At 39.4% G+C, this 19276-nt stretch overlaps 1 non-coding gene across 1 annotated transcript; it reads left to right on the plus strand.

Annotated features, from left to right (window-relative positions):
• The first annotated feature begins 609 nt into the window (after window positions 1–609).
• On the plus strand, window positions 610–691 carry Trnas-uga (transfer RNA serine (anticodon UGA)). Its single transcript has one exon. It is a non-coding gene; the product is annotated as a tRNA-Ser (tRNA).
• The last annotated feature ends 18585 nt before the right edge of the window (window positions 692–19276 follow it).

Here is a 19276-nt window from a genome sequence, read left to right on the forward strand (position 1 = left end):
ACTCAAAAACTTTTGTAAATTCGCCAAACAAACAGAAACATTAAGAAACTATCAAAAACAGGTTTTGGTTATGATTAAGCATTGTTTGAGAAACTCTCAAATTAGCTCTATACCAGAGTAAAGAGTTTTCTTTCATAACTTTTCTTTACAGAACAAACGCAAAAGCTTACGCGTTCAACTAGCGCGAGCATGTATTTAATATTCATTCACAGCGCGAAATTGAATTCGACCCTGAAAAACTCACCTTTTCCATTAGCTCAGGGCATAAAACTACATGTAACAGCCCTGGATCTTATTCCTTGCCTTATTTCCTGCCATCGCTGTGAAAATCTGCAAGAGAATCTCGCAACTCTCACCATTTGATCACGCAAAGTGACAACAATCCATGAGAGAGCCCCAGACATGTGCGTGGATCCGCGCGGATATATGACGTCAGGATGGCGTAATTTATTCTAAAAATAGAAAAATTGTCATATCATAGGTGCACGCGGATCCCAAGACTTACGGTCTCCGTCCCCGATCATGGCTCCTGATGAAAAGCGAATGTCCAAAGCAAATAAGTCTATTTATAGTTTAAATAGTTAAATTTGCAGGATCATTCAAAGAGCCGCTGTGATGGCCGAGTGGTTAAGGCGTTGGACTTGAAATCCAATGGGATCTTCCCGCGCAGGTTCGAACCCTGCTCGCAGCGATAAATTTTTTTACATCACAATTTTTTTTTTCTTCACTTTCAATATTATTTTGCCTCAAAGACGGTTTTTTTTTGCTAAATGAAGCATTGTAATTTTTAAGATGCTGTCAAAGTGGTTTGTTTTTTGTAAATGTTTATGCTTTATTTTTATTATTTTTTTTTTTATAAAAACGTGATCGTTAAACTTGAATACGCGGAGCTGAGGCTCTCCAGACGCAAGGAAACTTACTGTTATGTATTTAAATCGAATTTGGAAAAAATTAAACTACTACAGTGTAGACTACCACGTTTAAGCAGAAATTGAATTAACAGAAGGTAGAATTATTTGCATTTATAGACAAGACGTGGTTACAAAGCATGTGTTCAATGTAGACCTTCCGATCAAACATTCTTATTGCTTCGTCATACCTTTCACATATCATAGTTTTAACAAAGAGACTCGTGAAGATCGTTGTCTTATTGTGAGATTTCGACCTTCCGGAAAACAATTCGACATTCAAGTTTACTAGCAACCAATAAAAATCAGGCCGGACGGCGGCCCGCCGCAGCCGGACTAGCCGTTCGCGTACCAAGACGGACAACGTTTTTGTTTACAGAATTTAAGAGTGTAGCAACAGAGGGAAGAATCATAGCTGATTGCTGCGATGCAGGCTCGATTTCCGCCAGCGGGGGCTCCTTTCCCGAACAGCGCCTGGTAATCGGCCCTAACTGCGATGTCTCTCTTGTTTTTCCTGTTTCACTGCTAAATTAATGTAATGGACTACTGGATTAGTGACTCCCCGGAACAAAACTAATAGGTTAACATGTACAGCTTGTATAAGAAAGATGTTATCCCAAAGTATCTAGAAGGATCATAAAGATTATAATGAACTGACTGCTACTGTAGCTTTATCTAGTTAGTCTCTAAGCCTGAAGTAGTGAGCCCCTGGAAATGGATCGAAAAGGAAAAACCAGAACAAAGAATTACACCCTTCTTTATTCGATTCGCATCAAGTTGAGCTCGATCGTTTCAAAGGATAATGAGTTTATCGTTAAAACATTGACCGGCGGTGATTCTTTAACCAATTAGGAGGCTGTCTCTGTAAGAACCGACCACTGATTTTACTTCGAAAATTCGATTTTTCTCATAAGCTGGGATTTCGAAGCCCTTACCTAGTCAATCACTAAAATGAGTTTTCTTTCATTGAAAATTCCAATTGAAGTTTTCTAGGATTGATTGAAGTTCGGTCCGCTCGACACAAGTTTCATGCCCGCCGAAACCGGAAAAATAGCACATATTGCCGACGCTCTTAAAAAAAATAATATTCGCTCAAAAGCCCCAATTCTTTTTTTTTTCGGGATCATTTGCGGTCCAATATGAGGATCATTTCCGGTCCGGGATCATTTGCGGTCCAATTTGGGGATCATTTGCGGTCCGGGATCATTTGCGGACCCGTACAGTTTTAATGCTGCCTAGGTTTCAAGGATCGCTACAAAGGACCAAAACTTTAATCTTGAAGCCAGGTAAGAGATTTACGGGAATTTATCGGAGCACTTCACGAAGGCGAGTGTGTTAGTTACTCACTGGAATATTTCCAAAATTTCCTAAACTTTAAGCGGTCGTTAGCTTTGAAAACCTAGTGCATGGGCAGACAAGTTTTATTATTGTTTTAAATTAAGGGACATTTATACTTTCTATTCATGTAGTTCAGCAGTTTCAGGTGCCACATTTTTAAAACGTGCCTGCAAAGTAGAGCTATTTTCGCGTTTGGTTCAAAACTCGATTTAACGGGTAGAAAATCTTCTTTTAACCGTTGAAGGAACAACATTGAATTATAATTGCAACATGGCTAAACAAACTGCTATGATATATCTATAGTTGAAAAAAAGAATTGGGACTTTTGAGGGAATATTATTCTTTTTAGAGCGCCGGCAATATGTGCTATTTTTCCAGTTTCAGCGGGCACGAAACTTGTGTCGAGCGGACCGAACTTCAATCAATCCTAGAAAACTTCAATTGGAATTTTCAATGAAATAAAACTCATTTTAGTGATTGACTAGGTAAGAGCTTTGAAATCCCAGCTTATGAGAAAAATCGAATTTTCGAAGTAAAATCAGTGGTCGGTTCTTAAAGAGACATCCTCTTAATTCCTAAACCGGCCAAACCGGTCTTGAAGAATCGTGCATGGTTCTTATGCCCCCTGTGTCGTCATCATTTATTTTAGATACACTATAGTGACCTATAGTCAGGGCTCTTGTAAGGTAAAATAAAGTCTTTCAAAGCATTCCCAAACGAACTTGATGGCAGTAGATCGACCTAAAAATGTCTCAAATTTGAAGGAAAACAATGGCGACCGAAAGGCCCTCAAACCCACAAGAACGATCATTTTAGATCGTACTAAAACGTGCAAGTAGGAAAGCTATAGCGCCTTAGGTTACAAGTTCCTGCCACTTGATATTCCTGTCATCCCCGATTGCGGGAAATCTATTATCCGACTTGTAAGTGTCCTCATTTTTGTCCCTGGTCGGACTAGGGCTTTCCACAGGTTGCTCGGGATTTCCCAAAAAGTTTCCCGTAATTTGTCAAAAAGTTGCTCAAACAGTTGCTCAAAAAAAGTCAGAGCTTGCTTTTTCCAGCGAAAGTTGCTCAAAAACATTTTTTTGTCGTTGTTGTCTTCCTTTATTTGGTCTGATGCAAAAATATGCAAATTGTACAACAAAAATAAGATTGTCTAGTAAAATTGTCTAATAAAACATTGGGAAATATGATATTAAGCAAGGCCAATTTAAGCACTAAAAGCTGCTCCCGATTTCTCAGAATTGTTAGAAAACTAGAAATGCCCAGAATGCAAAAAGTTGCTCGAAACGAGAAAAGTTCCTCGAAATACGAGAAGTTGCCAAAAAGTAGCTAAGCAACTTGTGGGAAGCCCTAGGTCGGACAGATCATGCTCAGTGTTGCTTCCAGAGCGCTGTCTAGCTCTTCTTTAGTCACTGTCATTATCACTGGCACTAAAGGTGTCTACCCATTCGTTGTTAGGAGACTCTGGTGGTTCAAAACTGGGATCCTTATTTGACTGAGAATTAGGCGCGGCGGCTCGTCGCTTTCGCTTGGAATTCTTCAGTAGAATTCTTCAAACCGATTGGTTTCAAGACCGCTCCAGTTTCATACTGGAGTTCAGTGGCAAAATGCCCGCCCTACCGTCCATTGTGTTACCTTGTCTTACATTTAGTTGTCCGACGGATTTATCATACATTTTAGCCTCCGCCCTCATTTCAGCCTATCTCCGTCCATGTTGTTTGTATCACACATATACGCATGCTCTGTAGACTTGCCTTACTTTACGTAGACTATCGTTGACCGCAAATCGAGGCCATTTGGGGGAAATACGAAAACAAGGTGCTTGATCAATTTCTGAAATCTGTCAACCCGCGAAAAAAGAGATGTCTCGACTGGTCATGGTTAAAAAATATTTATCCCATTCCCATTTTGGTCATTTTTTCCCATTCCCAGTGACCAAATCCTGGTCCCATTTACTAAAATCACATTTAACCCTGAGCAAAAACAGGCCAATCCCATTTTTCATCGGTGAATTACAGGAATCGACTGTTGGGTGGATCACATTAGTTATTTTAATAATTTCGGCTTAGAGGTTGGTTACGTAACGATCAAGTAAATATATTAACAAATACCAGCATTTAGTATTGCGTTGTCACAAAACTGAGCTGTTTGTGGTTATGGAAAAGTTTTCGTCTCTTGGCGGGGTTCAAGTTGTGGAGCTTCCAGTATTGCTTTTTTTAATTCAAAACGGCCAGTTTTACGGCCGTCGTACATAAAGTTTGTTTATTCAATTTTTTACTCCATTCACACACTTTTTAAATTTTGCGAACATTCAGAATTAACTAATAAAACAAATATTCGGTATTAACTAATAAAACTAATAGGACATTGTGTAATAACTTTTTGCGGAGACATTCGGACAAAAGATGGTTCATTTAGTTTTGATAAACAGGAGGTAAGAGTTCTCTTTTGATCAAACGGAGTTCACCATTACAAAAAAAAGAACTTTGCCGAATATATTTGCGGCTACTGATCAATCAGTGAAGTTATTTTTGGAAATAATCGCTAAGCAAGTGGAAAGACATTTTAGAGGACTAAATTTGAAGTTTCTCACGTTTTCTATCATGGTCGGAATGATTTATTTCTAGGAGCAAACCGCAAAGAGGTAATAAAAAGGCTATTTCCTCTTAGACATTACGTAACTTCCTGAGGCACCAAGAGGACCACATTTCGACTGAGGAAGCTGACAATATCATCAGGACGCGCGCTTTTCGCGACATGCCACGCGCGAGGCGTGATTGCATGACGCAATTTAAAATCATAACCAGCTTAATTTGACGGAAAACATTTTTCTTTTTTTTGCCAAGTTATAGAAACATGAGCTGAAGTTTGGGAGAACCAGACGTGGAAACACCAGCCGCAAGGAAGTGTTTCTACAGCGTTTTCGAATTCTCCCAGACTTTTACAACTTTCCAGGTTATCTTCATATTATAAGTTGTAGTTTTTTTCGCACGTGCCATCATTAGGTCACTAGCTAGTTGAGTGTTTCTACCGCGCTCTCGTTTTTCACAAGGTGGTTTCCAACGATAAATAAAGTAGAAACCGACTGCGTTTGGAAATTTTCGGACTGAGTGTTTTAAGGTTACTTCCCACCTTCGCGGGTGCCCTTCGGGAAAAAAATCGTACGCGCGCGTTTCAATAAAACCCCAACAAACTATATATCATAAGAAAGCTTAATAAATGTACTCTACGAAAAAAATACAATTTCAGCAATGCTTTCTTTTATGAAGTGTCAGGAGGCGGTAAGGCGTGAAACGACCGAGGCTTCTTCTATTGAATTTATCGGCTATCGGATTCCGCAGTACGAGCAAAATGGCTGCACAGTCTTATTCACAAGGCATCAATCAACAAAAGTGTGTCGGGCTTTTTCGATATTCTGATTGGTTGTCTAGATATCCACATCTAAAATTGAAGTAGCTAAAAATATGCGAGACGTGTTGCGTAAATGGGCGCCACGGGAAAAATGTGTTAAATATCAAAATTTCCCGACACACTTTGGTTTGTCATTATCTCTGGAATGTTCTGTCGAAATTTCACGAAAATCCATCAAATCTGCATACCCTATAAATTCGCTCAAAGTGGATGTATTCCGCCAAAAATCAAATGCGAGATTTTAGCTTTTAAAGGTTCGTAAACAACTCGCGCCACGCCCGGAGATTATCACGCCTAATAAAACCGCAAACCAATGGAACAACAGGACCTCCTAGTGTCTATGACAATAGATCAGGATTTCCCGGGAAAAGCATCGCATTGCAACGTGTTTTTTTTTTTTTATCTCGCTCAGTGGAGTTCAATTTAGGACGGCGACGTAATATAATGGGCAAAGACGCCAAAGGCAAAGGCAAAGGCAAAACCCGTGCCAAAAATGTTTAAGGCGGAAAATGTGCCGCTGAAAAACAAGACGTTAAGGAATCGACGGACAGCTTAAGAAATACCCTTAATGCTGAAATGAGTTCCCTTGGGTAGGTTTCATTTTCTTCATCGCTTCCGCCAGATTCCGACGAAGAATCTTGTTCGCAGCCTGCACTGACGTTGACTTTGATTTTAAAGCTACTTGTTCCAAGGATATTTGAACGCTCCGGATCTTCAGCAGATGCCGAGATTGTCGAAGGCGTTTGGCCAAACCAAGAGCCTTTATCGCTTTCGGCAAGGTTTTTTTTTTTTCTTTCTTCTTTGGGTCAGTTTTTTTCGTTTTCTTTACCCAAGGACTCTTTTCTGCTTTTGATTTTTCCATAGGAGTTCGCGAAAAGAGCTTTCGCGTGGGAATTTTTGTCAAGTGCGTGATGTAAATAAATGACATGAAATACGAGCGATGAGCGTTTGCCGCGAAAATTTCCCCAGGGTTCTCGCCCGTTGACAAGATTATGACACCTTCCTAGTTTATTAACTTTATTTGAAAATACGTTTTTTCTAAGTAACTCGGCCGCTTTTTGAGATTTTTAATGTTTTTCCTTTGGAAACACTAGATAAAATGACGAACGTCAATGTTGTCCAATAAAAGAAAAAACGATTTTTTTGGCCTCTGAAGGTGGGAAGTAACCTTAATTGGCACTTAAGTACAGTTTAGATTAGTTTACAATTCTTTACACCCCACTCTTCGGTAGGAACGAATCCCACCCTTCATTGCTAATACATAAAAAACATTCTGTAAACGTGCCCTCGCAAACTGCACAAAGTAGCATCGGCTTTTTAACGCGGTTCTATTTAGAATGGACGATGCAATAGTGTATTTCACGCTAAAGAAGGTATTTCGTAATATAAACTAATTTAAATTGGTAAAATTGTTAGTTGACAAGAAAACAAAAGCAATTTAGTTTTAAAAGCTTTAATGTAATTGGGTATATAAATGTTAATTTCAATGCACGCCTACGATGCTGTTTAAGGAAAGCTGTATTTCTGGTAGTAAACAACAGCTTGGTTTGTTACGTAACGGTGAGTTACACCAAACTTGAACAATCGAATAAAAAGCGCACAATCGTTAAAAACAAACAAACAAAGAACAGGAAAAATAAAATTAAAGAATGCCTTAAAGTTGGTTTGGTTGTTTGATGATTTTATTAATAGAGACATATGTCAGACTAGCTTGCTTGGGCATCAAATGTTTTCTATACTGATGTTTACTCGTCAGTTTCATCTAGTTTGCCTACAGGCTCAAATTAAGACGAAAAAATACGGCTTCAGAGTTCAAAATAAACCACCATTTCGAACCAAATTAGAAAGAAAGTCGTCTTATGAGGTAAATAACTCCCTTAAGTAATAATCAAACTATGAATAATCAAATTTAAAAATGAATAATCGTGTTGTTGTCCTAAAAGCAAGAAAACCATATGTTTGTCGTTTATATGGAATTTGTGTACCTTTCATGACCAAAAAATAAACTTAGTAAAAAAATAAAACAAGAATAACAATTGAAGTTTCAATAAGATTTCATAGCCGGATAAGCCAACATTTTCAATTCGCGGAGAAACATATCAGTGGCATTAGATGAACCCGACAAATTGTTTTATCCTATCCTAACAGTTTGACGTGACTGTGTCCTGTACAGGTGGATAAACTGCGTTTATTACACTTATGATTAACCTGATATGTATTTCGGAAACTTTAAAAAGAAATAAGCAACCGCACTTTAACAAAATTACACCACCTCTTTCCCCTAAGGTCATGGTCAAGATTTGAGATGATACCCTTTAACCTGCCGTGAAGGAAAAGGGACGCCCGTAGCAAATAAAACATTTGGGGCGCACATTTACTGATACCAATGCCCGTTTCAAAAGCGCGAGACTCCGAAACGGAGGGAAGCACAATAAAAACGGCAGACTGCGATAAGGCCACTGAGATTTCGAATCAAACGTTTCAGAGAACCTCGAATTTCTAGTTTCCATCGTGGCCCCCTAATTATCTCTACACCTACAGAAAGTGGGTAAATTCAAATTTCCTCGAAATCTTGATTGACTGAAAAATGGCTTGATTAATGTTAAACTGCGAAAACGTCAAGTAATTGATAGTTTAAAGGCACGAGAAAATGGCAAACATGGGATTGTCTTGTCTCCCCATACCGGTAAAATTCAATCGTTGTTTGGGCGTACAGCAGCAATACAGGAATTGGCTGTCAACAATAATCATTTAATCGGTTATAAAAGCCCCGTGTGATGTACATGTGCGTAATTTGAATCCGGCACGCGACTAAAAACGTGCGAAACTTGTCGCACGACCAAGTTATGTAACAATTTAAACACTTGTGAGTGGGAGCTTTTACGAAACGCGCGAAAGATCATTCTAAAAATTATTTCAAAGTAAATGTTTCTTATTACGAGTTTTTGCGCAAAATGACCAACGAAACAGATGGTGTTAGTTCCACGTGCTTTGGGTTTCAGATGGCTCTACGCAGGGATAAAGATGAAACATTAACTATCCGTTCTGCTGAATTTCGGAAGTACAGCGTTTGGAGCTATTCGCTCGCCTGGGCAAATTGTGCTCTAAATATGCTTCTCGGCGCCATAACTATTTTCTACAATGTCAAGATATTGGCAAGGGTTACCGGGCACCGCAGGAAATGGAAGTGTTCGAAAATTGCTCTGTTGAATCTCGCTGTGGCCGATGTGATGGTCGGGTTTGTTATTTTACCGTGGTGGGCGTTTCTCCTTGGCGCTGCGTTGCTGGGAGAAACGCGTTTATGTCAGCCTGCTGTTCAAATGCCATTTAGAAGCTTGCAGGTCTTTTTAAGCGCAGCATCTTTTCACGGTGTTGTTATAGTTACCATAGAGCGGTACATTTCGGTGATGTACTGCATGAAATGTAGTGTTATCATGACAAGGAAAAGAATGGTAAAAGCCACCTTAGCAGCTTGGTTCGTAAGCAGCAGTTTGGGGGCAGCAGTATTTCTCGCCTCATCGCGAGCAGTACAACTAGTTTTATCGATACACACTATTTCTATTTGTTTTATACTGGTTGCTTTAAATATTAAAATTCATCTGATAGCGCAAGCTCAGAGGACACGAATTTGTCTACAGCGACGCAGTGTCCACTGTGCTGAAAGACGCCCTTTTAAGAAGCGTCTCAAGATTCACAAGTCAGTTGTCATGGTGATAACTGCAATAACTTTGTGCTACGTTCCTCGATTCCTTATCAGCTTGACTTCCTTCGTGGGAATCGGATGGTTAGCAAAATTATTTCAACCTTGGTCGTCAACATTATTTTTCGCAGCCTCGAGCCTGAATCCTTTTGTTTACTTTAAAACTTTGGAAAAAGCGGCTATTTCTCGAAAACGTGCAATTTATGGTGCGGCAAGCAGCAGATATTACAATGGTAACGTATAAACATCTGTCATCGATATCGGCGTATGTCTTCAACCTCGCCGCGGCAAGTCAGCCCTTCAACGGAAATGTACTAAATGTTGACGGTAGAAGCTGATCAAATTAATTTCTTTTTCGAATAATCAGTTATGATACCTTCCAGGAATTAGATAATTCTAGGCGGCTTTGCTAAGAGGTAACGATAAAAAATAGATATATTTCCTCTATCTTTGCCACTGTCTACTTCTTCTCTGTTTCATGATATAGATCTCAGAGACTTCCTTGAGTTGGCAACAGCTGTTGTACGTACTGCGCGTATGGTAGGACCACACACCCTCCCTCTCAAGGAGTGTTTCCACAATTTTGAGCAAGGGTCTCTTTCCGAGAACTCAGCAATTTCATTATTTCTTAATTTGTACCTTTCATCCTATTATCCGATTATTCTATCTATCCTAGATTATCATCTAGGATATAAGATGTTTCCGTGACAATCATGTGTCGACTGGCAGGATGACCTACGAGAATGAATTCTATACTCTCATATTTCGCCAAAAACGTCAAAATAGACACGTCACCTCGTGCTTTATCGCACTTTATATCAGTTCTACGAAATCAAAATGATCAAACTGATTCATCTCTAATGAAACTCTTGTTCTACGTCGGCAGGCAAGTGGAACACTTAGTAGATTATCAACTTAATGTCGGTTGATAAGGGCTGGATTTCCAACTGAATTCACAACGGAGACTAATTTACCTTATCAACGACCGGTTGATTCGGTTTGTTTCTTTTGCTTGCCTTGTGCACGAAAATCGTATTTATCCACTTTTTTAACATCTTGAATCCTCCTTACAAAAAGCAAACGTTGAAACCAGCGAAGAGTCTCGGGGTGAAGAAACATTACGCCGCCATAATTAACAATTAAAAATGTTTCTGGCGTAAACGAAGGATGCTGTGAAAACCAACCAACTTTAATTAATAGGATATAGGTTAAAGTGCTTTTCCAAGTAGTCTAACAACTCAGAAATGATCCCGCAAGAAACCGATAAAAAAACTGAAAGATCTATGGAAAATTTGATTTGGAAATACTCCTTGTAACTATCTTTTTATTATCCAGCTTAATAAGAGTAATGTTTGCTACATTTTCAAGATCTGAAATGAGCGACTTCATTACTTTGTTGCTCAAATCAAGCTGTGGATTATTAGAGATGATTGTGAAAGAACAGACAAAATATTTGGTACTCTATGACACAATCGTATTAAATATGCAAAGTAAAATATTTTCATCTATTTAAAGCAATATATATTTCATTTATGGAAGCTGGGTGTCCGAGATGTTCTTTAAAGACATAACTAGACATTAATTAACTGAAGCTAATATTCAGTTACTGTGGTTCGAATATTGTAACTTACATCTTTTAAATTTTATCCACACTGTATTGTATCTGTGAGAGTTTTTATGTTCCATGAGAACATTTGCCTTTTGATTGTATCTTAACTGTACTCTTGAAGCTGAATGAAACCATTTAATTTTCTAATTTTGATTCTGTTTTTAAGGACGTTAAATTATAAAAGCCTGCTAGCCATAAAACTTCTTGACGTCTTTGAAATGTAATCTTTTTCTCTTACCCTGGAGCAATGAACATCGTCGTTGAAATATTAGGGAGTTGAGAAAATGATCGAACGTCGAAGCTAAAGTTAACAGCTAGAAAAAGAATGAAATTATATTTTTATTAGATTCTAAACTCCGGAAAATGCATTTCTACTTTCTGATTAGTCACTCAATCTCGATTATTTGACTATTTTTCCATGAACTTACTTTGCATACGAGGTGGTAAATAACGAACGAGGCGCGTAGCCATTTTGCATAGCCATAATCATTTTGTATTACAAGGGCGAATGGAATAATTGTTTATATTAAATTCTTCAATCAACTGGATGATGTGGACATTTCAGTTTAATCTAAACGAGGTGATGGTATGAAAAAGGCGGCAAACATTTGCCAAGCGTTGTCCGAGTTTTTGACTTGAGAATGCGAGCAAAATAGAGTTCCCTTCCGAAATATTCTTCACATAATTGGCTTCGAAAGTTGTCTTACTCTCTCCAAAAAAAGTGGAAAACGATAAGATTTATGGGAAGATCCGAACTAATAGCGTTGCTGAAAATTATTCACCTTGTTCCAGTCAAATGGAGCAAGAGTGTTTACGCGGCTGTCATCATCAAGACTACAGATTGTGTTATTCAGCTAAACCTAGAGGTTTAGCAGGTTTTGCTGAAATAGTCAAGTGTACAGCGTGGAAAACAGTTGAACATGGACCACCTCAGTTTTGTCTTTTTTTGGCTGTTAATCGTTTCTGTTCAGTACCGCTACTACCTTTGGACCTCCGATCAGTGCAAACAATCCTAATGGAGAGGAACTAGAAGAACTTCCTGAAACCAAGTTTCAAGTTACATGGAGAACTGCAATACTTAGAAATCACCTTCAAGGAGCTACGTCACGGGGATTTCGCAGTACAATTGAAAAACGTTCCTGAAGGAAAGAGGCGGTCATCATGGCGGGAAGACGTGTTCCTAATCGCTCGGCGATTTTTCTCCTGACAGCAGCTTTCCTAGCGATCTTTGACGACGGAAAAAGCAATAGAGACCCATTAAAACGGTCTATCGACAACATCCAAGTATCCGTTTCTCATAACGGAGGCCCCACGCTCAGTGAAAAGATCGTATGGCTGACAAATGGCGGCCGCCATCTTGGTTTATCTCGAACGCGAAGTAAGACATACTTATCTGCGAGAATAAAATACTACCCAAACACGATGGCGAGTCTACGGTTGACCGGGCTGATCATCGCTGGAGATATCTGCGCAAATCCAGGACCAAAACGTGCCGAAACCAGCAAGTTAAACTGCAACATTTGTAGTAAAACTGTCGCTATTAATCACCGAGTTCTTCAATGTGATAATTGTCAAATGTGGTTCCATATTAAATGCGGTGGCGTTGCGGTGAAAGACTTCCATCTGATTCAAGCAGAAGGAAAGCATTGGACTTGCCGAAGATGCATCCTTACCTTACTTCCACTCGACATAAGCTTTCAATCAACAAACAATTCCTTTAATTCTGACAATGCAGACGTATCATTATCAGCATGGGAAACAGAGAAAGATCCACTTCAGGACCTAATTAACATAAAGCTGGCGCATAATAACCAACCACTACTATACCATCTGAACATCGACAGCCTTCAAAACAAATTTGAAGAACTTAAGCTGATTAATGATAAACTCAAAGCAGGGATCATTGTCTTAACAGAAACCAAGATCGATTCTTCCTGCATGGATACGCAGTTTAGTCTACCAAACTATCGCATATATCGTCAGGACAGAGCGAAGGGTGGAGGAGGAGTGCTCACTTTCATAGCAACACAAATACCATCTAAAAAACTTAAGCCACCAAGGGTATTTAAGTCTATAGAGGTGTTGGCCATCAAGTTGGAGCTAAATAACACTAATACAATTTTACTGGGAATGTATAGACCACCACATTGCAGAGGTGCCAACTACTATTCAGTATTGGAAGAGCTGAACGATTGTCTTTCCTGGGCCACAATGCAATGCTCCACAGTCATCATCATGGGTGACCTAAATCTAGACAAGCTAAAAGTAAACGAAAGAGACGCAAAGCTGCTAAAAGACCTAGAGGAAGTTTTTGAATTAACATGCTTAATCACAGAGCCAACACGGGTTACAGCCTCTTCGCAGACTCTTTTAGACGTCATTTTAACAAACCAACCAGATCTCTTCAAAACTGCTGGAGTCATTAACATAGGCTTGAGCGATCACTGCATGGGAAGATCCGAGAGATCCGGTCTACAAGAAAGAGGATCGTCTGGACAAAGTCAACTATAGACCAATAACGGTCCTAACCGCGGTCGACAAAATCTTCGAACAACTAATATGCAGACAACTCAGTGAGATGTTTGAACCTATCTTCAATCCTTTTCTATCAGCATATCGCAAACAATTTAGCTGCGAGACGACTCTGATACGCCTCACTGAGGACTGTAAACATGAGGCAGACAAAGGTCACGCGGTCGTCATGTTGTCAACGGACATGAGTAAAGCATTTGACTCATTACATCCGAAATTATTACTTACTAAGATGAAAGCGTACGGGCTATCAGATCCTGCACTGAAGCTGATGCAATCGTACTTCAGTAATCGAGAAAATAGAACAGGAGTAGGTAGCTCGACAAGTGCATGGGGGGCACTTAAACGGGGCTGCCCACAGGGATCATCTCTGGGACCACTGCTGTGGAACATATACCAAAATGATCTGTTCTACGCTGGTGTAAAATCTCAACTGTCTGCTTATGCGGATGACCACCAGCTATATTCTTCCAACAAGGAATTACGAACAGCCATAGATGAAGTTGAGAAAGATGGGGCAAAGACATCAAGCTGGTACAAGTCAAACTTCCTGGAGGGCAACTACAGCAAATACCAAGCAATGATAATAGCGAGAGATACTCAACAGACGGAGCTAGTAATTAACAACAGTAAAATTGATATCACCGATGCATTTAAGCTGTTGGGCGTGATAATTGACAAGGATCTTAACTTTACGGAACATATATCGCAGGTTTGCTTGAAGACTAGCAAAATGATTGGCGTCCTACGAAGGCTGAAAAATCTCATCCCTATACATGCAAAATTACGGATCTATAAGACTGCAATCTTACCTCATCTAACATACTGTAGCTTGGTGTGGCATTTCTGCCGCGCAAGCGACACAAGGAAACTCGAGAGGATCAATGAGAGAGGACTCCGTACAGTATTCTGCGATCGGGTCTCCTCCTATAGTGACCTCCTAATACGCGCGGGGATGACAAGCTTGTACAATAAACGATTGCAAGAGATCGCAATTTTCATGCTTAAAGTGAAACATAGATTACTGCCTAGCAAAGTACTAGAGCTTTTTCCTAGATCACCCTCGAGCTACAGCTTAAGGAGCTCAGATTTTTACGTACCAAGAGTAAGAACTGTTAAGTACGGGAAACATTCCCTTCGCTTCCTTGGGCCATTGATGTGGTCGAAGTTAGACAATAGGGACAAGAAAGAAACGTCTTTACAGCGATTTAAGGCGAACATCAGGGGAAGAGACCTCAGTGGACTTGTCGGAGGCGACACATGCAAAGGGTGTCACCTTTGCAACTCTTGAGCCGTAAACATTAGTTATAAGTATTATAAATATAGGTTCGATATTCCGTATTCTAAAGTAGTATCTTAACTGTAGGAATTAGATGTAAATACAAAGAGTGCGCGAAAATGTAGTATAATTTAATGTAAATAGACAGGAATCGTTTTTATACTTATATTATATTTTAATTTTAACAGTGTCCCCGATTAGTAAGCTTAAGGCTAGCTAGAAGACTAGACACTCAAATAAAGTTATTATTATTATTATTATTATTATTATTATTATTCAGAATCGATCGGTGTTCGATGAAGTATAAAAGGACAAGGCCCAAATGTAAGGAATTAACTGATTGCTAAATTCCATTTTATGCTGAAAATCAATGTTTCCACTAACCAAACGATATTATGTGAAATTTTGGACCTTCTCGTGAGTTATTTGCTGCTTTTCTTCTTCTGGATTCCTCATTCAGTCGCTTTTTGTTACACATTTACAAACTTGTTCGATTAAATGTTTCGTATTAATTCTAAGTAGCTGTCGTTTACTTGTGACATTTTTTTTTTTGTAGTTTCCGGGATTGCATTGCTCGTGACTCTTTCCTGTATTTTCACAGTAGTAAGCTTACCAAATCTACTGTTTTCAGCCATTATTTCCGACAAATTAAACTTTTTATTACCACCAAAAAATTATAAACTAAGCAACACTCACTTTTCATATACGGTCAAACATAGCTTTCAGTGAATCAATCGGAAAGCTAGAAATGCATTATCCTAGGTTTAGAATTTAATAACAGCCATTATTGTATCTCTGTTATTACGCGCGCTGGGATTGGTCAACTTAGCGAGCCGTACTTTACTTTACGGCCCGCTAAAATTTAAAGGTGTTTTTGATGTCGAAATGTCTAATGCCACCAAGTGTTCATAACTTTCAAGACAAATAAAAGTTTAAAACTTTCGTTTTCATTTAATGATGCGATAAAACGTGCCAACGACCTACAGTGTATAAAGAAAATCAGCGCACACTTAATTTGCTCAGTTTATTGTCATTTTGGCACACAATGAATTGAAATGTATAAATTTAGCCAAGCCTAAAAGCGGAGGCTATTCCAAGCCCGATTAAGCTAACCCAGGATACGCGACAATTTTGATTTGAGTTTTGTAACTTTGCGATTAGTGTTTTGTTTATATTGTTTGTCCTTCTGTTTTGAGGTTTTCTAAACTCAGACAACACAAAACAAAAGCAGTGAAAAACATTTGAATACACGGGACAATTATATTTCGGTTAACTTTTAATCCTAGGTTCCGGCTTACGAAGATAACAACAAGTTAACCTGACATGAGCCCGCGATCCAATAAAAACACCAGCACCTGGTCGACGATCAACTTCAAAAAAACGCGCGACCTCTAAACTTGAGCCAGCGATATGGTCACGTGATACTGGTCAGCGGATACCTTGCTTTGACAGGTGTCAATTGATCATAACATCGATGTCCAATATCAAAGAAGTACGCCGTTTCTGCGCTCCGTCGTCGTCGTGCGTACGCGCCCACGAACAATACCGCTAGCCACGATATCCATGAGAAAATTAATTCATTGGTTTCCTTTTCTTTCCTATATGAGTATAGGACTCCGCTTAGCGGCCCTTCGGGCCGCCGGAGCTCCACTAATATATATATCAAAACAAATTGAAGAAGCTGGTACGACTGAGTTCTTTCTACGAAATAAAAGACGGAAATTCGTAAAAACTCTTCTTAAAAACATGAGATACAATTCTTCGTTCCAGTCTAAATCTAAGTTGCTTCCACATGCACGGATGGGCTCTTCATACCTAAACCGTGTTATCAGTGGTCAGCAGGAAAGCTTGTCAGATACCGCAAACTGTTTCTATTTACTGATCGATCGATGCACTGCTATGTTAGTCTGCTTGAACAACATCTCAATGCGTTGGTCGAGTTTCCAATTTAAATTTGAGAAAACGTTCCTTTTAATACGCTCCTTTTGAAAATGATACAGAGTTGTCAATTTTAATTTACAGAAAATTTCTTGTTAGTACGTTACGTTCTTGCTATTTGATGAAAATTCTACGGATTTTATTTTAACACGGCGTAACATGAGCTGAAAAAGCACGAATTGACATTTCACAACGCTTTATATGGCATAAGCGATACCTTTCCTTGTTGTGGAGTGCAATTTACCGTACACTAAGTTTCACCTGGCTATTGACTGGGAAAATGAACTGGGTCTCACTATTTTCGGGCCTGTGAGTGCGAGCCCTCGGAAAGTAGCGAGCTCACCCCCTGCTTTCGGAGCCCGGTTCACTACTTTCGGAAGTTTACGGTATTTTAATTTCCGCCAGCGATTCAGTACGAGGCTGCAGTAAGCTTGTTTTCGTTACGTTTGAAAGTGTTCTGGTTGTTGGTGTGTCGTGGTTCTTAGGGCCTCTCTCTCTCTCTCTCTCTCTCTCTCTCTCTCTCTCTCTCTCTCTCTCTCTCTCTCCTTTGTCCAGTAAAATCAAGAACAGCTACAGCTGAAAAATTGAAAAGGTAATTTTCTGTTTTTTGATTGTCTGCAGAATCTTGTTTAAGGCTCAGCTTCAACGACTCATCACACTTCTGCAATTACAACTGTAATTTTTCCAAGCAAAACGGCAACATTGAACTCTACATACAGTACAGCAATCGTTTTGTCTGGAAAACTGTCACACTTGAGGTCACCCCAAGTTTTCTACGCCATAACAGCGAACAAAAAACTTTATCTTAAAATGATATCAATCTGTTTACATTGTATGATATGAAACATGACATCTTTTTGCTTTCGGTCTTTTTTCGTGGGGCTCGGTTTAATTCTGCTCGTAAACTGCCTTACAACCGACATTGCTGGTTACATTACTTATTCTCCTTAAAATCACTTCTGCTCGGAAATGCCGGAGGGTATTCCCGATCCTGTACGCTACATTAAGGCCTATTACACGTGAATTATTCCACGCCCCTAAAAGGGCCATATGCTGGTCTATCACAGGGTTTACCCTAGCATTTAATTCGTGTATACTCATAGAAAGACCTTGCCCCAGTCGTTCAAAGGGTGGAACTGACCGTATCAACCGCATACATTACTATCCAGTGGATATAGCGTAATTTTATTATTTTGTGAGCACTCATCCACTGAGTCGTAAATCTTAAATGAAGATACAGTCGAACCTCCCGTAGGCGACCACCCAAAATGCCAAGCCTATGTGGTCGTTTACGGGAGTTGGTCGCTTACGAGAGCTTAGACCACATTGGGCCAAAATATATTTCCTCATTAGCATATGGTAACTGCAGAGACTTACCCCATGTTTAAATGTTTCATTCATATGAAAAGTCAATTTCGAGAAAAAAATCCTGTACTTCCCATTGAGAAATTTCCGTCTCTTGCATTGCCCAGGAATACGACAATGCTACAACACCTTAATATCTAATTTCAGCTCTATTATCTGTCAAGTGGTCGCTTATGGGAGGTTAAAAACAACAGAAAATTTTAAACTTTTAGCTCTGAAAGTGGTCGCGGTCGCTTACGAGAGGTTCCAAATATAGTGATCTGACTCGAAAACGTATGGTATTTTGGAAAACTGGTCGCAGAGGAGAGGCGGTCGCTTACGAGAGGTGGTCGCAGCCGGAGTTTCGACTGTATGTGTTTCATTTCAGATGAAGAATGCGTTCATAATACTGGTCATCACCTTTTGTTTAGCGGCAACTCTTCCCTTATCTTCAGCACAGTGTTGGTGAGATTACGTGTCTGCGGCTTGGGGATGTTATGGTGAATGCAGCGGAGACGGTCATTGTCAAGAAAGTTGCTCTGACTCCTGGGAGCAATGCACTGGACACTGTGGATAACGAAGCCTTTGGTCCAGGTTATGGCCATCAAGTAAATTTTGGAGCTGAAAGCGGTGGTCAACACAGTAGCAAGCTTTAAGAAGGATCGTTTAGATACATGTGTATTTAGTTTCGTGGTACTTAAATGATCTATGTATTCAAATAAACGTCATATTGAAACAAACTAGAAGGTCTAGGTAGACCAGACCTTATTCTCCTAAGCCATGGTTATAAACTCCTCTGTTCTTTGTTCATACAAATTTTGAGATATTTTTTTAGGATTTGTTTGGTCTTTGTCTTCATTTGATATTTATTCAAGCGACCTTTATTCATATTTTATTGACTCGGTATTTCATTTACTCAGGAATTTCCCCTACCATCGATATTTAAGAAATAGAAGACATGTTCCGTGTTTCTATCGAGCTTTAGTATAAATCTACTAGCGTTCTATCGCGAATGCCGTTCTCTGATTGGCTAGTACGCTACTACCTATTTAAACAATAGAGTGTTTCTGTCGAAGAACTATCGGCTGATAGTTGCCCCGCGGAAATTTGATCTTCTTAAAACAAATATTTGCCCGAGAAGCGAAACTTCGAGGGCAAAAATGCTAGTTTTAAGAACATCAACTTTCCAAGGGGCAACTAGCAGACCGATGGTT

Source organism: Orbicella faveolata, unplaced genomic scaffold, assembly GCF_042242905.1.
Source record: "Orbicella faveolata isolate gen_17 unplaced genomic scaffold, um_ofav_v1 contig_35, whole genome shotgun sequence".
NCBI classification, from domain to species: domain Eukaryota; kingdom Metazoa; phylum Cnidaria; class Anthozoa; order Scleractinia; family Merulinidae; genus Orbicella; species Orbicella faveolata.